The sequence below is a fragment of the Hyperolius riggenbachi genome, chromosome 8 (assembly GCF_040937935.1).
Source record: "Hyperolius riggenbachi isolate aHypRig1 chromosome 8, aHypRig1.pri, whole genome shotgun sequence".
Lineage (NCBI taxonomy): Eukaryota > Metazoa > Chordata > Amphibia > Anura > Hyperoliidae > Hyperolius > Hyperolius riggenbachi.
Window position 1 is genome coordinate 173031874 of NC_090653.1, and position 22192 is coordinate 173054065.

At 47.0% G+C, this 22192-nt stretch overlaps 1 protein-coding gene across 3 annotated transcripts in view; it reads left to right on the forward strand.

The window, feature by feature from the left end:
* The first annotated feature begins 207 nt into the window (after positions 1-207).
* EDA2R (ectodysplasin A2 receptor) overlaps positions 208-22192 on the forward strand; it is a 132086-nt gene continuing 110101 nt past the window's right edge. Inside the window, exon 1 of one of the 3 annotated variants that reach the window (XM_068247669.1) lies at positions 208-352. The gene's annotated coding sequence lies outside the window, so the exon portion shown is untranslated. The other 2 variants (XM_068247670.1, XM_068247671.1) reach the window with 2 other exon arrangements.

Below are 22192 nucleotides of genomic sequence, written 5' to 3' on the forward strand. Positions count from 1 at the left end.
AAAAGGAATCACTGCAGCCTGCACTGACATAAAGAAGAAAACAGACTTTACAAAATCTCATATAAACAGGGCTGCCCCGCAAAAGAGCATACTGCAGAAAGAAGAGAGCCCCCACCATCCGAAAAATAAGAGCCATGCTTCTTTGTTTACAGCCTCACACGTTTAACTAAAAAGCCCCGCCCACTGTGGTACTCTATCCAGCGTGAGAGTAGAGGTGGGGTCGGTGTCACTCACAGTGGATGCGATGAGACTCTGCGAGGATTTCAAGTGATTTCATCAACCTACGATTAGTCAGCTTCACTAGTGTCCGGTCAGCTCCGGGAATGCGCACAGAATAGTGTGACTCATTCAGGTACGTGAGATCATTCAGCATGCTGAGAAAAGACAGAGGATCCGAGCAGAGATGTTCCTAAATCAAAGTCCCGCTGAACATGCCCGGACTCATTCATATACCTACTTGTAGGTACAGATACCGACTTTACTTCACACATAGCAACGGTGGGAAGTTAGTGTATCCCGCTGATCAGCAAGATCGTACAGCTAAATGTAACTGACAAATGTGAGTTGTTATTTTTATGATGTGGGTTGTTTTATTTATTGTTTGCTCTATTGGTTAGTATATGGTGAGTTACAATTGTTTTCCCAATAATAATAAGGTAAGCTGACTTACATAGGGATAAAAGCATGCATTACTCTTACTTGTCGTGTTGTTGCATTACACTTGTGGAAAGGATATCAGTTACTCTTGAAGTGACAATTTTGTTATTCGTGTTTTGGATGGATTGTGCAGAGCAGGCTGTAGACATTGCTGTAGTGACTAGCAGGGGATCTTGTAATGTTTCACAGGTGGTCCATTCTGCCAGGCGGCTGGGTAGTATTTTTAGGAAGCGGAGGCGGCCAGTGCTGGCTGACTGCTGTAGTGACATGTGCTCCTGAACAAGTCGGGGCTTGTAGGCTGCGGCCGCTGAGAGCGGGTCTCATTCACTCTGGCCTCCGTAATATTAATAATCCCTCTGAGACACTGCTTAGAAATGCGGCTGGCATTCAGGGACACACACTGGCCACACGGTGGTGGTGGGTGGATGGACAGGCATGAAGCATTTGCAGACTGGGCAAGATGAGTGTTTTAGGAGGAATTGCATGTCAGGAAAAGACGTAGGAAAGTACTGCTATATTGACAGGAAACTGTGGGCAACGGAGGCCAGTTGCTCCTACCCGAGGATAATCCAGAGTGTGTGTGTGTGTGTGTGTGTGTGTGTGTGTGTGTGTGTGTGTGTGTGTGTGTGTGTGTGTGTGTGTGTGTGTGTGTGTGTGTGTGTGTGTGTGTGTGTGTGTGTGTGTGTGTGTGTGTGTGTGTGTGTGCGTGTGTGCGTGTGTGCGTGTGTGTGCGTGTGTGTGCGTGTGTGTGTTTTGTTTTTGGTAATATTCACAGTGGGATGTTGCGTTTTAATGTAACGTTAAAGTCGCAACGTGCCTGCGTTTACAGATAACGCATTGCAAGCAGTGAGTTACCACAACGCAACATTTTTAACGGGACAATAACGTCGCACTGTGAACGGCCCATAGTGCGGTAAGCTGTGTTATAAGACTTTATAACGCAGCTCCGTAATGTGGCACTGTGGATGCCGCCTTAGGTTTTGATATACATAGCAAACTAATTATAATCCCATAATAAATTTCGTTTAATGGGCGCCGAACAGGAAAAAAGGGCGCCGGAGATTATTAACGTTTTACAAACGGCGCCCGGAGATTTTTAATGTTTTATAACTGTGCTTCGATGATTTATGTTTAGAAAATGCGCCCATGACGAATAACGTTTATAAAAATACTAAACATATTTATTGTATTTAAGTGTGGCAAACATGCACAAGAATAAGAAATCAGGAAGGGGGCAAATAGTTTTTCACACCACTGTATAATGATACAACGGATGACAGACGTGTACAACATAGGACAAAGCTATACAAGGCAAACGGTACAGAATACATGATCATGTGATTTTGGGCTGGTTAGGTAGGCCCAGTAATACAAGTTTGAGGCGGTCATAGGAAAGGTGCACACAAACATGTAGAATACACTAGGGAAGGGAGGGCCCTGCTGAAGGACTACAGTCATACATGGTACAATTTTTTTCATCTAATCTTACCATTTCTATGTAGTATAAGGGTAAATTAAGTGAATATACTCAAAGGATAATGTAGGCACTTCCTTTATATTACATATAAATGGTAAAATTGGATGAAAAAAAATTGTACCATGTATGGGCAACACAAGGGAGATTCAGAGGATATGCATTTTACTGCGTTTTTGATGTGCATTTTATAAAATAAATATGATACCGTATTTTACTCCAGTGAAAAGAGGTGAAAAAAGAACCGCAAACACATACAAACATGCATTAAAAAAAAAATGCAAAAACGCACCAAACAATGAAAAAATGCACAATGCAGAAAATTCATGGTTTTCTGCACAGCGAAGTGTGCTCCCAGCTTCAAGAATAGGCGTACATCAAAAAAGGGCGTTGGGGAAAAAAGGGCGCGGGGTGTAAATGATACGCAGTAATACTGTTTATAAAAATATTGTGTTGTCTTTCGTTTACAAATAATGTTTTACAAATCTAGAAATCATTAAATAATGTGTATGAAATCGCCAATTGGGAAAATGTTAATCTTCCCTGTTTCAAAAGTGAAACTTATAATTACGTTTGTTAAAAAAAATGATAATATATGTTTAATCGTTATAATTGTATATTACGGTATTGTGAATAACCTTCATTTATCGTTTCTTCTTATAATAAAATCTTAAAATATTGTTTATAACGATGATATAAATATAACTACGTCCGTAATAAGTGTTGTAAAACATTAGTAAGTATTACTAAAATGTTACTAAACCTAATCCTACTCTCACACAGAACCCTCCCTGTACCTATCCCTAACCCTAAGACCCCCCTGGTGGTGCCTAACCCTAACCACCCCCCTGGTGGTGCCGAACTCTAAAACCCCCCTGGTGGTGCCTAACCCTCACCACCTTCCTGGTGGTGCCTAATCCTAACCACCCCCCTGGTGGTGTATATTGTACTGTAACTATACCTAACCCTACTCTCACACAGAACCCGCCCTGAACCTATCCCTAACCCCTAGACCCCCCCCCCCCCCCGGTGGTGCCTAACCCTAAGACCCCCCCCCCCCCCCCCCCCCCCCCGGTGGTGCCTAACCCTAAGACCCCCCTGGTGGTGCCTAACCCTAACCACCCCCCTGGTGGTGCCTAACACTAACCACCCCCCTGGTGGTGCCTAACCCTAACCACCCCCCTTACTGATCGCTTTATTATGTGGATAATAATGTTTTACAAATAGTGACTGTAAAAAATATATTGTAATCTACGTTACGTACTGATGTTTTACAAACAGTAAGGGATAAAATTTTAGTTTAAGGGGGGTCGGGGGAAATGAGTTGAAGTTGCCCCAGGCTTCTAATGGTCCCCCGCAGACATCCTGCGCCCATGCAGCCACTCACCGATGCTCCGGCCCCGCCTCTGGTTCACTTTAAAGGGAAGGTTCAGGGAGGGGATTAAAAAAATAAAAATAAATTTCCACTTACCTGGGGCTTCCTCCAGCCCGTGGCAGGCAGGAGGTGCCCTCGCCGCCGCTCCGCAGGCTCCCGGTGGTCTCCGGTGCCCGACCCGACCTGGCCAGGCCGGCTGCCAGGTCGGGCTCTTCTGCACTCCATTTCCTGGACGTCCGCCGGGCTGTACTGCGCAGAAGTCCCAGGAAATGGAGCGCAGAAGAGCCCGACCTGGCAGCCGGCCTGGCCAGGTCGGGTCGGGCACCGGAGACCACCGGGAGCCTGCGGAGCGGCGGCGAGGGCACCTCCTGCCTGCCACGGGCTGGAGGAAGCCCCAGGTAAGTGGAAATTTATTTTTATTTTTTTAATCCCCTCCCTGAACCTTCCCTTTAAAGTCTGAAAACCACTGTGCCTGCATTGCCATGTCCTCACTCCCGCTGATGGCACCAGGAGCGTATTGCGCAGGCCCAGTATGGTCTGTGCCTGCACCGTGCACTCCTGGTGACATCAGCGAAAGCGAGGAGGACACGGCAGCGCAGCTGCCGTGGTTTTCAGACTTTAAAGTCTGAAATTCCAGAAGTGAACCGGAGGCGGGGCCGGAGCATCTGTGAGTGGCTGCATGGGCACAGGATGCCTGCGGGGGACCATTAGAAGCCTCGGGTAACTTCAACTCATTTTCCCCCGACCCCCCCCCTACAGTATCCCTTTAAATGTTTCTGCTCATCAAAAGAACGTTAACTATTAGTCAAAGATAACATAATTGAACACAAAATGCAGTTTTATATGATGGTTTTTATTATTTAGTAAGAAAAAAAACTCAAAACCTACATGGCCCTGTGTGAAAAAGAAATTGCCCCCTGAACCTAATAATTTTTGGGCCACCCTTAGCAGCAATAACTGCAATCAAGCATTTGCGTTAACTTGCAACGAGTCTTTTACAGCGCTCTGGAGTAATTTTGGCCCACTCATCTTTGCAGAATTGTAATTCAGCTTTATTTGAGGGTTTTCTAGCATAAACCACCTTTTTAAGGTCATGCCACAACATCTCAATAGGATTCAGGTCAGGACTTTGACTAGGCCACTCCAAAGTCTTCATTTTGTTTTTCTTCAGCCATTCAGAGGTGGATTTGCTGGTGTGTTTTGGGTCATTGTCCTGCTGCAGCACCCAAGATCACTTCAGCTTGAGTTGACAAACAGATGGCCGGAAATTCTCCTTCAGGATTTTTTGGTAGACAGTAGAATTCATGGTTCCATCTATCACAGCAAGCCTTCCAGGTCCTGAAGCAGCAAAACAACCCCAGACCATCACACTACCGCCACCATACTTTACTGTTGGTATGTAGAGATGTCGCGAACCTCCGATTTTCGGTTCGCGAACCTTCACGGAAGGTTCGGTTCGCATAAAAGTTCGCGAACCGCAATAGACTTCAATGGGGAGGCAAACTTTGAAAACTAGAAACATTTCTGCTGGCCAGAGATCTGAGATCTTTCAGTGACTACAAGAGGGGGGAAAAAAATTTCAAAAATACCTTATAGTTTGAGAAAATCAATTTTAAAGTAACTCCTTCTGACCGTGGGAAAATTAAGCGCCCGCCGACTTTAGCAGTTAATAGCAAAGCCGCTTTAAAAGCTAGAAACCCCAAACTTGCAGAAAATGTTAAGAAGAACAATGGGAATAAGAGGAACATTTTTTTTTTCAAAAAGAGCTTATAGTTTTTGAGAAAATCAATTTTAAAGTTTCAATGTAAATTCTCCTTCTGACCGTGGGAAAATATACCCCCGCCGACTCTAATGGTTAATTGCAAAGCCCCTTTAAAAGCTAGCAACACCAAAATTACTGGGAATGTTAAGAAGAACAGTGGGAACAAGAGGAAACATTTTTTTTCAAAAAGACCTTATAGTTTTTAAGAAAATCGATTTTAAAGTAAAAAAAAAAAAGTCGATTCATAAAAAAGAACCGATTCATTAAAAAGCTCCGGCTCATTCATGAGCCGTTAGTATAGCAGAGAATGCGTCCTCGGAAGGACGTGAAGCTGCTGGCTCCCGCTGCTGTCTCTCCCCACCTGCATGCACCTGTCAACCCCCACCTAGGCTGGCACCCAACGCACCCATATATATATATATATACACATACATATATATATATACACATATATATATATATATATATATATATATATATATATATATATATATACATATATATATATACACACACACACACACACACACACACACATATATTTTTTTAAAAGGACTTAACGAGGCCACAAGTATGAAAAAAGTTAAATACCATTTCATAATCCAGATCCATGGAGGACGCCATCTGCGCCCCCCGTTCATTCCGCCATGGCACCCGCAGTAATACCGGCCCCGGTCGGGTCCCGACCCCTCCAAACAGGTCGGGTTCTCATTCCCCCCTCAATATGGCCGCCACAGATTGCCGCGGCTGCGTAGTCCGCATAGATGCGATTGCGGCTGCGCAGCTCTAGGTCCTCCTCCCGATGCGTCCGATGTATGCACGCATATTGATGATGCGGCAGGAGGAGGCCCTAGAGCTGCGCGGGTGCAATCGCGTCTGTGCGGACTGCGCACCTGCGGCAATCTGTGGTGGCCATATTGAAGAGGGAATGAGAACCCGACCTGTTCGGAGGGGTCGGGAGTCGGGACCCGACCGGGGCCGGTGTTACTGCGGGAGCCATGGGGGAATGAATGGGAGGGCGCGGATGGCGTCCTCCATGGATCTGGATTATGAAAAGGTATTTAACTTTTTCACATTTGTGGCCTCGGAAGTCCTTTAAATATTGTTTCCCGCTATCTTTCTAACATATCCTGCAAATTTGGTGTTGCTAGGATGTAAGGGGCCTTTGCTATTAACTGCTACAGTCGGCGGGTGATGATGATAACCAACCAGAATTATAGGGGTACAAAAGTGCTAAATTCTGCCATAGGCTTCCATTAGGCTCCCTATTTCACTTTCAAAAATCTCAAATCTTTTCATAGGGCAATTGCTCAGCAGTGGCAAATTTTCTAGCATTGTAGGAACTGTTAGGGGGATCATAACTGGTGAGTTTCGGGCCCCTAGGCCGAAGAGGTCATAGCCTAGGGTCACAAAAACCTGTTTATTTGGGCAATTTCAATAGAGGAGATCCTGGCGTACATTAATCACAGCCATGGCCGTTAGCAATGTCTGAATTTCACAAAATGTCTCATGCAGGTAGAAGACATATTGTTAGACTTGGATTCCAAAGATGGGGTCCCTACATCTCTGCAAACCAGAGTTACAGGGGTCCAAAATTGGTAAAAATCCCCCATAGGCTTTCATTGGCTCCCTATTTCACTTTCCAAAATCTCACATCTTTTCAAAGGGCAATTGCTCAGCAGTGGCAAATTTTCTAGCATTGTAGGGACCCTTAGGGGGAACATGACTGGTGAGTTTCGGGCCCCTAGGCCGAAGAGGCAACCTCCATGGATCTGGATTATGAAATGGTATTTAACTTTTTTCATACTTGTGGCCTCGTAAGTCCTTTAACCACTTTGTCCTCCTTGACGTATAAAAACGTCAAGGAGGACAGGCGCGCTCCCGTGCACTCCTGGCCGTGGAGTCGGTAGCCACGGAATCAATTTATCGGGCTATGGAGCCCGATCATTGATTCCTCTCCCCCGCTGAAAAAGCGGCAGCTTCTCTCGGAAGCTTCGCTCTTTCTGAAGCTGTGTCTCTCTAAGCGTACATTGTACGCTTAGAGTGACGTCATGTAAAAAAAATCGAGATTACCATCTTGTGGCCAAAAAGTAAAACTACAAGTAAATTCCCAAAAACATTACAATACACCAATATTTCCCCAAATAAAACACTTTTATATCCCACCCTCCCAAAAATGCCCACATAAAATGTTTAATAAAAAAAACCAAAAAAAACATTACTATAAAAAAATAAATAAATAAATAAATATTTACCTAAGGGTCTAAACTTTTTAAATATCTATGTAAAGATGAAATATTTCTCTCTATTTTTTTTTTATAAGCTTGTAAATAGTGATGTATGCAAAACGGGAAAAATGCTCTTTTATTTCCAAATAAAATATTGTCGCGATACATTGTGATAGGGACATAATTTAAATGGTGAAATAACCGTGACAAATGGGCAATAACAATACGTGGGTTTTAATTATGGAGGCATGTATTATTTTAAAACTATAATGGCCGAAAACTGACAAATAATGAATTTTTTCATTTTTTTTTCTTATTCTTCCTGTTAAAATGCATTTACAGTAAAGTGGCTCTTAGCAAAATGTACCCCCCAAAGAAAGCTGAATTGGTGGAGGAAAAAACAAGATATAGATCAGTTCATTGTGATAAGTAGTGATAAAGTTATAGGCTAATGAATGGGAGGTGAACATTGCTCGGATGCATAAGCTGAAAACGACTGAGATGTTAAGTGGTTAAAAAAAAAAAAAAAAAAAAAAAAATTATATACAGGATCTTCTCAAAAAATTAGCATACTGTGAAAAGTTCATTATTTTCTGTAATGTACTGATAAACATTAGACTTTCATATATTTTAGATTCAAATACATACAACTGAAGTAGTTCAAGCCTTTTATTGTTTTAATATTGATGATTTTGGCATACAGCTCATGAAAACCCAAAATTCCTATCTCAAAAAATTAGCATATTTCTTCCGACCAATAAAAGAAAAGTGTTTTTAAAACAAAAAAAGTCAACCTTCAAATAATTATGTTCAGTTATGCACTCAATACTTGGTCAGGAATCCTTTTGCAGAAATGACTGCTTCAATGCGGCGTGGCATGGAGGCAATCAGCCCGTGGCACTGCTCAGGTGTTATGGAGGCCCAGGATGCTTCGATAGCGGCCTTAAGCTCATCCAGAGTGTTGTGTCTTGCGTCTCTCAACTTTCTCTTCACAATATCCCACAGATTCTCTATGGGGTTCAGGTCAGGAGAGTTGGCAGGCCAATTGAGCACAGTAATACCATGGTCAGTAAACCATTTACCAGTGGTTTTGGCACTGTGAGCAGGTGCCAGGTCGTGCTGAAAAAATGAAATCTTCATCTCCATAAAGCTTTTCAGCAGATGGAAGCATGAACCCACTTGTGAACCAGAAACAGCAGCAGAAGCGCCTGACCTGGGCTACAGAGAAGCAGCACTGGAGTGTTGCTCAGTGGTCCAAAGTACTTTTTTCAGATGAAAGCAACTTTTACATGTCATTCGGAAATCAAGGTGCCAGAGTCTGGAGGAAGACTGGGGAGAGAGAAATGCCAAAATGCCTGAAGTCCAGTGTCAAGTACCCACAGTCAGTGATGGTCTGGGGTGCCATGTCAGCTGCTGGTGTTGGTCCACTGTGTTTTATCAAGGGCAGGGTCAATGCAGCTAGCTACCAGAAGATTTTAGAGCACTTCATGCTTCCATCTGCTGAAAAGCTTTATGGAGATGAAGATTTCATTTTTCAGCACGACTTGGCACCTGCTCACAGTGCCAAAATCACTGGTAAATGGTTTACTGACCATGGTATTACTGTGCTCAATTGGCCTGCCAACTCTCCTGACCTGAACCCCATAGAGAATCTGTGAGATATTGTGGAGAGAAAGTTGAGAGACGCAAGACCCAATACTCTGGGTGAGCTTAAGGCCGCTATCGAAGCATCCTGGGCCTCCATAACACCTGAGCAGTGCCACAGGCTGATTGCCTCCATGCCATGCCGCATTGAGGCAGTCATTTCTGCAAAAAGATTCCTGACCAAGTATTGAGTGCATAACTGAACATAATTATTTGAAGGTTGACTTTTTTTGTTTTAAAAACACTTTTCTTTTATTGGTCGGATGAAATATGCTAATTTTTTGAGATAGGAATTTTGGGTTTTCATGAGCTGTATGCCAAAATCATCAATATTAAAACAATAAAAGGCTTGAACTACTTCAGTTGTGTGTATTTGAATCTAAACTATGTGAAAGTCTTATGTTTATCAGTACATTATAGAAAATAATGAACTTTATCACAGTATGCTAATTGTTTGAGAAGATCCTGTATATATATATATATATATATATATATATATATATATATATATATATATATATATATACACAGAGGGTGCTGCAGCACACAACAGGAAAACAGTGACAGGGGCTCTTGGTTACGCTTTAACGCGTTTAAGCTCACCAACTGCGCCAAAGTGTCCCCGATCTGGTGAGTCCTACTCTAACCAGGCAAAAATGCTAGTTTTTATCAGCGTTCTAGTGGTGGTGCTCATAGTTCAGTTAGTAGCTAGTAGAAGGTGAGGTGTTTTTAATTTCATTTCTCCCATTTAGCTGACCCCTGGGCTTTTGGCATGGTTCCCACTAGAACGCTGATAAAAACTAGCATTTTTGCCTGGTTAGAGTAGGACTCACCAGATCGGGGACACTTTGGCGCAGTTGGTGAGCTTAAACGCGTTAAAGCGTAACCAAGAGCCCCTGTCACTGTTTTCCAGTTGTGTGCTGCAGCACCCTCTGTATGTATATATTTCTTATGGAGATTGGGGTTCTCCAGTGCTGCATGCATGCTTTGCATAGTATTGCATAAAATTTGGTTTGTGCTGCTCATCCCTGGGCATATATATATATATATATATATATATATATATATATATATATATATATATATAATTTTTTTTTATTATTACTTTTATGTGCTGAGTGTGGGAAATAAATGAAAAAAAAAATGATGTGGGGTCCCCCCTCCCGAGCCTCTGTAACCCCTTGTCCCCCATGTAGCCAGAATGCGGAGCCCCGGCCGACTGGGGCTTCGCACCCTGAGCTATACCAGCCCGCATGGTCCATGGTATGGGGGGCTCCGGGGGGGGGGGGAGGGAGGGGCAGCCAAGCCTACCCCTCCCCCCCCCCCGAGCCCTTGTCCAATCCATGGACAAGGGGCTCTTCCCCACCTCCGGTGCCCCAGGAGGAGGTGGGGGCGACGACTTCCTGGGGGGGGGGTTTATGGTGGCATCTGGGAGTCCCCTTTAAGAAGGGGACCCCAGATGCCCACCCCCCTCCCAGGAGAAATGAGTATAGGTGTACAGTACCCTTTACCCATTTCCACAAAGGGTTAAATGAAATAAAAACACAACCACGAGGAAAGTATTTTATTATTCTAAATTAACCATAAATACTTACCTGTACCTTTAAAAAAGTTTTCCCACACCAATATCCACAGTAAACGATCCAACGAACTATATCCTCTTATGTTGTGATCTTCAATTAAGTTGATTGAAGATCTCCGACGCCTCCCACATAGCAGAGAATGCCTCCTTTTGGACGCATAGCTGCCGGCTCCTGCTGTCTCTCCCCACCTCCTCACCTGTCACTCTCACCTAGCCTGGCACCCATGGGTGCGCTGGGTGCCAGGCTAGGTGAGGGTGACAGGTGCAGGCAGGTGGGGAGAGACAGCAGCGAGCCGGCAGCTTCACGTCCTGCTCAGGACGCATTCTCTGCTATAGTAACAGTTCTTGAATCATCCGGTTCTTTTTAATGAATCGGTTCTTTTTTTATGAATCGGTTCATTTTACTTTGAAACTTTAAAATTGATTTTCTCAAAAAGTATAAGGTCTTTTTGAAAAAAAAAATTTCCTCTTGTTCCCACTATTCCACTTAACATTCCCAACAATTTTGGTGTTTCTACTATGTAAGGGGACTTTGCTATTAACCGTTAAAGTTGGCGGCCATTAAAGTCTATGGGGCGAATCGAACTTCCGCAAACCCCCAAAGTTCGCCTGGAACCGTTCGCCGGCGAACCGTTTGCTACATCTCTATTGGTATGATGTTCTTTTGCTGAAATGCTGTGTTACTTCTACGCCAGATGTAACGGGACACGCACCTTCCAAAAAGTTCAACTTTTGTCTCGTCGGTCCACAAGTTATTTTCCCAAAAGTCTTGGCAATCATTGAGATGTTTTTTTCGCAAAATTGAGACGAGCGTTAATGTTCTTTTTGCTTAAAAGTGGTTTGTGCCTTGGATATCTGCCATGCAGGCCGTTTTTGCCCAGTCTCTTTCTTATGGTGGAGTCGTGAACACTGACTTTAATTGAGGCAAGTGAGGCCTGCAGTTCTTTAGATGTTGTCCTGGGGTCTTTTGTGGCCTCTCGGATGAGTTTTCTCTGCGCTCTTGGGGTAATTTTGGTCGACCGTCCACTCCTGGGAAGGTTCATCACTGTTCCGTGTTTTTGCCATTTGTGGATAATGGCTCTCACTGTGGTTCGCTGGAGTCCCAAAGCTTTAGGCTAGTTTCACACCAGGACGTTGCGTTTTAGGGGACGTTATGGTCGCATAACGGGCCCCTAACGCAACGCCTGGTGCTCTCTAAAGTGGACGTCAGAGTGAGCCGCGTTGTGCAGCTCACTCTGGCGTCCGTGATGCCGTGATGCGTACTCTTGTGCGCATGCGGCATCACGTGGTCCCGCCCGGCCAATTGCCGCACAGAGCGGCCGCTCCAGGAAGTAAACACTGCACGTCACTGAGTGCAGTGAATATTAATTAGCTATGTGCTTGGCCGCTCTCCGCTCCTCCCCAACATTACTGCGCTTGTTCAAGCAGTCTAACGCGGCTTTGCCGCTTACAAAGTACTGCATGCAGTACGTTGTGTAATGGCGCAGCGTTACTGTGTAACGCAACGTGGGCACTGTGAACGGCCCATTGATTTTTCATTGCTGTGCGGTGGGGTGCGTTACAGGCTGCTCTAACGTGCGCCTGTAACGTCCCACTGTGAAACCAGCCTTAGGCTCCCTGCACACTGCAAATCCGTTTTCCGATTCCGATTCCGTTTCCGATTCCGTTTCCGATTTTCCTTGAATACATTCAACAGAAAAACGGATCAAAAAACGCAGCATGCAGTTAAGATTAAAAATCTGAATCGGAATCGGATGTAAAAACAGATTAAAAAGCGGAATCGGAATCTGAAATGCATGCAGTGTGCAAGAGGCCTTAGAAATGGCTTTATAACCTTTACCAGACGGATAGATCTCAATTACTTTTGTTCTCATTTGTTCCTGAATTTCTTTGGATCTTGACATGATGTCTAGCTTTTGAGGTGCTTTTGGTCTACTTTTCTGTGTCAGATAGCTCCTATTTAAGTGATTTCTTGATTGAAACAGGTGTGGCAGTAATCAGGCCTGGGGGTGACTACAGAAATGAACTCAGGTGTGATAAACCACAGTTAAGTTATTTTTTAACAAGGGGGGGCAATCACTTTTTCACACAGTGCCATGTAGATTTGGAGTTTTTTTTAATCACTAAATAATAAAAACCATCATTTAAAACTGCATTTTGTGTTCAATAATGTTATCTTTGACTAATAGTTAACGGTTTTTGATGAGCAGAAACATTTAAGTGTGACAAACATGCAAAAGAATAAGAAATCAGGAAGGGGGCAAATAGTTTTTCACACCACTGTATGTATTTATTGTCCAGCGCTGCGTAATATGTTAGCACTTTATAAATAAAATAAATAATATTAATCTCTATTGAAATACAGTATGGTGTTTTACATGTGATTCTACTATGTGCAGATTTGCAGTATTTCCTCCGCATCCGAGTGGGGCAGGGAAACGCTGCCCATCTCTTTAATAGAGTTGGGCCGAACGGTTCGCCTGTGAACGGTTCCATGCGAACTTCAGTGGTTCGCGTTCGCGTCCCGCAGGCGAACCTTTGCGGAAGTTCGGTTCGCCCCATAATGCACATGGAGGGTCAACTTTGACCCTCTACATCACAGTCAGCAGGCCCAGTGTAGCCAATTAGGCTACACTAGCCCCTGGAGCCCCACCCCCCCTTATATAAGGCAGGCAGCGGCGGCCATTACGGTCACTCGTGTGCTGCCTGCGTTAGTGAGAGTAGGGCGAGCTGCTGCAGACTGTCTCTCAGGGAAAGATTAGTTAGGCTTAACTTGTTCCTGTCTGGCTGCATACCTGTTCTGTGAACCCACCACTGCATACCTGTGCTGTGAACCCACCACTGCATACCTGTGCTGTGAACCCACCACTGCATACCTGTGCTGTGAACCCACCACTGCATACCTGTTCAGTGAACCTGCCACTGCATACCTGTTCTGTTCAGTGGACCCGCCACTGTATACCTGTTCATTGAACCCACCACTGCATACCTGTGCTGTGAACCCACCACTGCATACCTGTTCTGTGAACCCGCCACTGTATACCTGTTCTGTTTAGTGAACCCGCCACTGCATACCTGTTCTGTTCAGTGGACCCGCCACTGCATACCTGTTCTGTTCAGTGGACCCGCCACTGTATACCTGTTCAGTGAACCCGCCACTGCATACCTGTTGTGTTCAGTGAACCCGCCACTGTATACCTGTTCTGTTTAGTGAACCCGCCACTGTATACCTGTTCTGTTTAGTGAACCCACCACTGCATACCTGTTCTGTTCAGTGGACCCGCCACTGTATACCTGTTCAGTGAACCCGCCACTGCATACCTGTTGTGTTCAGTGAACCTGCCACTGCATACCTGTTCTGTGAACCCGCCACTGTATACCTGTTCTGTTTAGTGAACCCGCCACTGTATACCTGTTCTGTTTAGTGAACCCGCCACTGCATACCTGTTCTGTTCAGTGGACCCGCCACTGTATACCTGTTCAGTGAACCCGCCACTGCATACCTGTTGTGTTCAGTGAACCTGCCACTGCATACCTGTTCTGTGAACCCGCCACTGTATACCTGTTCTGTTTAGTGAACCCGCCACTGTATACCTGTTCTGTTTAGTGAACCCGCCACTGTATACCTGTTCTGTTTAGTGAACCCGCCACTGTATACCTGTTCTGTTTAGTGAACCCGCCACTGCATACCTGTTCTGTTCAGTGGACCCGCCACTGTATACCTGTTCAGTGAACCCGCCACTGCATACCTGTTGTGTTCAGTGAACCTGCCACTGCATACCTGTTCTGTGAACCCGCCACTGTATACCTGTTCTGTTTAGTGAACCCGCCACTGTATACCTGTTCTGTTTAGTGAACCCGCCACTGCATACCTGTTCTGTTCAGTGGACCCGCCACTGCATACCTGTTCTGTTCAGTGGACCCGCCACTGTATACCTGTTCTGTTTAGTGAACCCGCCACTGTATACCTGTTCTGTTTAGTGAACCCGCCACTGCATACCTGTTCTGTTCAGTGGACCCGCCACTGTATACCTGTTCAGTGAACCCGCCACTGTATACCTGTTCTGTTTAGTGAACCCGCCACTGCATACCTGTTTTGTTCAGTTGACCCGCCACTGTATACCTGTTCAGTGAACCCGCCACTGTATACCTGTTCTGTTTAGTGAACCCGCCACTGCATACCTGTTCTGTTCAGTGGACCCGCCACTGTATACCTGTTCAGTGAACCCGCCACTGCATACCTGTTGTGTTCAGTGAACCTGCCACTGCATACCTGCTCTGTGAACCCGCCACTGTATACCTGTTCTGTTTAGTGAACCCGCCACTGTATACCTGTTCTGTTTAGTGAACCCGCCACTGTATACCTGTTCTGTTTAGTGAACCCGCCACTGCATACCTGTTCTGTTCAGTGGACCCGCCACTGTATACCTGTTCAGTGAACCCGCCACTGCATACCTGTTGTGTTCAGTGAACCTGCCACTGCATACCTGTTCTGTGAACCCGCCACTGTATACCTGTTCTGTTTAGTGAACCCGCCACTGTATACCTGTTCTGTTAAGTGAACCCGCCACTGCATACCTGTTCTGTTCAGTGGACCCGCCACTGCATACCTGTTCTGTTCAGTGGACCCGCCACTGTATACCTGTTCTGTTTAGTGAACCCGCCACTGTATACCTGTTCTGTTTAGTGAACCCGCCACTGCATACCTGTTCTGTTCAGTGGACCCGCCACTGTATACCTGTTCAGTGAACCCGCCACTGTATACCTGTTCTGTTTAGTGAACCCGCCACTGCATACCTGTTCTGTTCAGTGGACCTGCCACTGTATACCTGTTCAGTGAACCCGCCACTGTATACCTGTTCTGTTTAGTGAACCCGCCACTGCATACCTGTTCTGTTCAGTGGACCCGCCACTGTATACCTGTTCAGTGAACCCGCCACTGCATACCTGTTGTGTTCAGTGAACCTGCCACTGCATACCTGTTCTGTGAACCCGCCACTGTATACCTGTTCTGTTTAGTGAACCCGCCACTGTATACCTGTTCTGTTTAGTGAACCCGCCACTGCATACCTGTTCTGTTCAGTGGACCCGCCACTGTATACCTGTTCAGTGAACCCGCCACTGCATACCTGTTGTGTTCAGTGAACCTGCCACTGCATACCTGTTCTGTGAACCCGCCACTGTATACCTGTTCTGTTTAGTGAACCCACCGCATCAGTGCGCATACCTGTGCAGTTAAGTGAACCCACCTACCTACGTGAGTGCAGGCAGTGTGATATACCACTCCGTGCATACCCGATATGGACAAAACAGGTAGAGGAAGAGGTAGTGCCAGAGCCAGAGGAAGGCCACCCGGCAGGTCTGCGCGAGGTCGTGTAAATGTAATTTCGTGTGGACCTGGCCCACAGTACAGTGCTCGGAAGAAGGCACGTCCCATCACCTCCCAAGATTGTCAGGACGTGGTTGAGTATTTAGCGACACAGAACACCTCATCTTGCTCAGCCACCAGCGCTACTACTAGCACCACTTCCGCTGCATTTGACACTTCGCAAGAATTATTTAGTGTTGAAATCACTGATGCACAGCCATTGTTGTTACAGCCAGCTGAATTTTCACCAGCTCATATGTATGAGTTACGCGGCAACACTATGGATGTAACGTGTCAGGAGGATGAAGGACCTACTGATGGTGCAAGTTTGGATTTGTCTGAGGCAAGCGAAGCTGGGCAGGATGACTACGATGATGACGGTAATAGGGATCCTCTGTATGTTCCCAATAGAGGAGATGAAGAGGGGGACAGTTCAGAGGGGGAGTCAGAGAGTAGTAGGAGGAGAGAAGTTGCTGAAAGAAGCTGGGGCAGCTCTTCGTCAGAAACAGCTGGTGGCAGAATCCGGCACCATGTATCGCCACCTATGTACAGCCAGCCAACTTGCCCTTCAGCATCAGCTGCTGAGGTCCCCATAGTGCCCACATCCCAGGGTGGCTCAGCGGTGTGGAAATTTTTTAATGGGTGTGCCTCAGATCGGACCAAAGCCATCTGTTCGCTCTGCCAACAAAAATTGAGCCATGGAAAGGCCAACACTCACGTAGGGACAAGTGCCTTACGAAGGCACCTGGAGAAAAGGCACAAACAGCAATGGGATGGCCACCTGAGCAAAAGCAGCAGCAGCACACAAAAGCAAAGCCACCCTCCTTCTCCTCTTCCTCCTCCATCAGGTGCATTATCTGCTTCTGCCGCTTTCTCCCTTCCACCTTCACAGGCACCCTCCTCCACTCCGCCTCTGCCCTTGAGCGGTTCCTGCTCCTCTGCCCACAGCAGCAGTCAGGTGTCCGTGAAGGAAATGTTTGAGCGGAAGAAGCCAATTTCGGCCAGTCACCCCCTTGCCCGGCGTCTGACAGCTGGCATGGCGGAACTGTTAGCTCGGCAGCTGTTACCATACCGGCTGGTGGACTCTGAGGCCTTCCGTAAATTTGTGGCCATCGGAACACCGCAGTGGAAGATGCCAGGCCGCACTTATTTTTCGAGAAAGGCCATACCCCAACTGCACCGTGAAGTTGAGAGGCAAGTGGTGTCATCTCTTGCGAAGAGCGTTGGGTCAAGGGTACACCTGACCACGGATGCCTGGTCTGCCAAGCACGGGCAGGGCCGCTACATTACCTACACAGCCCATTGGGTGAACCTGGTGGTGAACGATGGCAAGCAGGGCGCAGCGGACCAAATTGTGACACCTCCACGGCTTGCAGGCAGGCCTCCTGCCACCTCCTCTCCTCCTGCTACATGCTCTTCGCTGTCCTCCTCCTCCTTGGCTGAGTGGCAGTTCTCCTCTCCAGCTACACAGCCCCAGCTCCGCAGGGCCTATGCTGCATGCCAGGTACGACGCTGTCACGCCATCTTAGACATGTCTTGTCTCAAAGTGGAGAGTCACACTGGAGCAGCTCTCCTGGCTGCTCTTAAGAAACAGGTGGATGAGTGGCTGACCCCGCACCACCTGGAGATAGGCAACGTGGTGTGCGACAACGGCAGCAATCTGCTTGCCGCTTTGCATATGGGGAAGCTGACACACATACCCTGCATGGCACATGTCATGAATCTAGTGGTTCAAAGATTTGTGGCAAAGTACCCTGGCTTAGCGAATGTCCTGAAGCAGGCCAGGAAGTTCTGTGGGCATTTGAGGCGGTCTTACACAGCCATGGCACGCTTTGCGGAAATTCAGCGCAAAAACAACATGCTGGTGAGACGCCTCATTTGCGATAGCCCGACTCGCTGGAACTCGACCCTGCTCATGTTCTCCCGCCTGCTAGAACAGAAGAAAGCCGTGACCCACTACCTCTACAACTACAGTAGAATGAAACAGTCTGGGAAGATGGGGATGTTCTGGCCCGACAACTGGACACTGATGGAAAATGCATGCAGGCTCATGCGGCCATTTGAGGAGGTGACCAACCTGGTGAGCCGCAGTGAGGGCACCATCAGCGACTTAATTCCCTACGCTTACTTCTTGGAGCGTGCTGTGCGTAGAGTGGTGGATGAAGCTGTGAATGAGCGTGACCAGGAACCGTTACGGCAGGAACAGGCATGGGACCAATTTTCATCAGACCCAGCTGTTTCCTCAACACCTGCGGAAGCACAGAGGGGGGAGGAGGAGGAAGAAGAGAAGTCGTGTGCAGAAGACGAGTCAGACTCAGAGGATGATGAGCAAGGTGTTTCTTTGGGGGAGGAGGAGGGGACAGCGGCAGGAGAACAACCTCAGCAGGCATCGCAAGGGGCTTGTGCTGCTCAACCTTCCCGTGGTATTGTTCGCGGCTGGGGGGAGGAGGTTGACTTACCTGACGTCACTGAGGAAGAGCAAGAGGAGATGGAGGGTACTGGATCCGACTTTGTGCAGATGTCGTCTTTTATGCTGTCCTGCCTGTTGAGGGACCCCCGTATAAAAAACCTCAAGGGGAATGAGCTGTACTGGGTGGCCACACTACTAGACCCTCGGTACAGGCACAAAGTGGCGGACCTGTTACCAACTCACCGGAAGGTGGAAAGGATGCAGCACATGCAGAACCAGCTGTCAACTATGCTTTACAATGCCTTTAAGGGTGATGTGACGGCACAACGCCAGCAAGGTACCACTGCCACTAATCCTCCTCCCGTGTCCACGCAGTCAAAGACAGGACGCTCCAGCGATCTCATGGTGATGTCGGACATGCGGACGTTCTTTAGTCCAACGCCTCGCCGTAGCCCTTCCGGATCCACCCTCCACCAACGCCTGGAACGGCAGGTAGCCGACTACCTGGCCTTAAGTGTGGATGTAGACACTGCTGTGAACAGCGATGAGGAACCCTTGAACTACTGGGTGCGCAGGCTTGATCTGTGGCCAGAGCTGTCCCAATTTGCCATCCAACTTCTCTCCTGCCCTGCCGCAAGCGTCCTCTCAGAAAGGACCTTCAGCGCAGCTGGAGGCATTGTCACAGAGAAGAGAAGTCGCCTAAGTCACAAAAGTGTTAAGTACCTCACCTTTATCAAAATGAATGAGGCATGGATCCCGGAGGGCTGCTGCCCGCCCCAAGACTAAGTCAGTCCCCGCACACACAGCATCTCTGCCTGCACGCCGTGTGACTGGCTGCCTGGCCTGCCCCAAGAAGACTAAGTCGCTCCCAGTCCCTTCACACAGCATGTCTGCCTGCAGGCCGCTTGACTACCTTCTCCGCCACCACCAACAGGGTCCGGGACTCCAGGCGGATTGCTGAATTTTTTAGGCCGCTGCTAGCAGCGGCCGCTGTAATAATTTTTCTGGTGCGTGTACATGACTGCCTAATTTTTCTGGCTGCACTGCGGGCAGCTGCAACAACAAAAGAAAAGGCATGTACATGCGCCCATTCCCCTTCGTGATCATTACCTTGCCGTGGTGAAGGGGCTTGCGTATCACAATGAAGCAATGACCGGCGCCTAGATGAGTGTCTCGGGGGGCACACCCACGATAATAAGGTCGTTGCCTCATTGTGGTCAGACCAAATTTGATCAGCTGGACAGTCACTGTTCTGTCATTCAGCTACATCAGCCAGGCGACCATATGGGCTGTAAAGCCACCAAAACCTGCACTCTTGCCATGGTGCGCACCAGTCCAGCACGGCCGTCACTACACAAACAGCTGTTTGCGCTGCGTTACACGGTGAGTTTGGTGTGTCAGTGTGAAGCAGTACCTTAATTACACTACCTGATTGATGTATACACATGCAAGATGTTTGAAAGCACTTTAGGCCTGTCATTTAGCATTCAATGTGATTTCTGCCCTTAAAACGCTGCTTTGCGTCAAATCCAGATTTTTCCCGGGGACTTTTGGCATGTATCCCACTCCGCCATGCCCCCCTCCAGGTGTTAGACCCCTTGAAACATCTTTTCCATCACTTTTGTGGCCAGCATAATTATTTTTTTTTTCAAAGTTCGCATCCCCATTGAAGTCTATTGCGGTTCGCGAACTTTAACGCGAACCGAACCTAGATTATTAGAACCTGTGGATCTGAGATAGCGGGGATTTTTCCACAGCTGCAACATTTCTTTCATGTATCCAGGGCCCAGATTATGGAATGATTTAAATGTCAGCAGGCTGATCTTGAATAGGATCCTCCATTTTATTGGTAGCCAGTGAAGGGAGTGCAGGACTGGTGTTATATGGCAGTGTACTGTCCCACGCCGGTCCTCCAGGATCTCCCGTTCTCCCACCCCAGCTACTTTCAGTTTCACCGCCTGGCCACTGCGCCTGCATGGCTCTGGCCACACGCATCCTTCGCGTTCCAGTCTGCAATAGCGCTATTGCAGTCGGGAATGCGTAGAAAGGATATGCTTGGCTCGAGTTACAAGTCAAGGAGCAAAATGGAGCGGCGTCAGGAGAACGGAGGACCGGAGTGGGACAGGACGGCTGCTGGGGGCTTACAAAAGTCCCAAGTAAGTGAAATAGTTTGTTTTAATACTTACTTCAGTTCTGCTTTAAGTGGTACAGAGGTGGACACGAGGGGTCCCATAGACATTTTTTGGGTTCTGCCACTCAAGAAGGATTGGAACCACTGGACAACTATGCCATCAATGCAGCAGTATTCCCGTGTTGTGCTTGTCAAGATGTCATGCAGTGTTCTCCCCAGGCTCTTTTAGCCGGTTGCTCCTCCTCTGCTGTAGAGAAGCGCCAGCCCTGCATTCTCTCTTCTCGCCCAACCCGGCTATTTTTTTCATGCCACCTGGCTACTTTTTCATGCCACCCGGCTGGGGAGAGCACTGTCATGGTCAACGGTAGCAGACACTCACTTGCAGCCATCACTATGCCAGCAGCAGCTTTTGTTTAACAGCCTCAGCCACTTATCAGCCGCCACTATGCCAGCAGCAGCCACCTATTAGCAGCCCCCACTGTGCCAGCAGCAGTATTCCTGCATACTTAAGGGACATGCTAACTGCTCATATATCGATTATTTCCTGTGGAAATGTTCTAACAAAATGTAATAGGCATAGTGTACCTAGGGCAATTAGCAAAAGTTGTGTTTCATTTTGCTAGGTCAGCCCTCTAGCAATCTCAAAAATGATAATGTGGCCTTTAGTCTAAAAGTTTGGACACCCCTCTTTTAAACAATACCAGTTGTCTGGCAGTCTTGCAAATCTGGCTGTACAAATGTCTGAATCACACACGTGAAACAGACATGTGGCTAGAAACATCTAATCCATATGCAATTAACTTTTTCTCCTGAGTTATCTCCTAGGAGATCATTTTCATATTCTCTTTAAAATAAATTTTAAGCACTTTACAACTGAAAAAGTACCTAACAGTTGGTTAAAAAAATACTTTAAAAATAATTTTAAATACTGTATTTTCTTGGTTGCTGATAGTATAAAGGGAATTTTATGACAAGGTGTTAAAATATCACCTTGGAGAAAACTAAGGAGAAAAAGTTAATTGCATACGGGCCTATGTCTAAAATTACCATCTTTTAGTCCAAATGCAGGGAGTCCCTGACTTAACGCACGCTGACTCCCAGCCACATGTCGAGGACTACCTGCACTACCGGTGTCCTGTGTTTCTGTATTCCCCTTCATGTTCCCCCTTTCTCTCTCTGCCTCCCTGTCGCCTCTGTAGCCAGCCGCGGGTTCCCTGTAGCTGCCTCAGTGTCTCCCGTATGTGCAGTAAATAGTAAACAGTAGCCGCTCGTATCAATCACCAGTCAGAGCAAGCCTGCAGCGAAGAGCGGCTCCTCTCGCTCACTCCTTCCTCCTAGAGCCACATTTCCTGGTTGCGTCATTGTGCATGTGACCAGTACAAGAGGGAAGGGGTAAGCGAGAGAGGAGCCACTGTTCGCCGCAGGCACGCTCTGTCTGGTGAGTGTTACAAGTGGCTACTGCCGCTATTTACTGCACATGTGGGAGACACTGAGGCAGCTACATGGGAGCCGAGCAAGGGGACAATGAGGTGGCTACAGGGAACACGCAGGCGGCAACAGG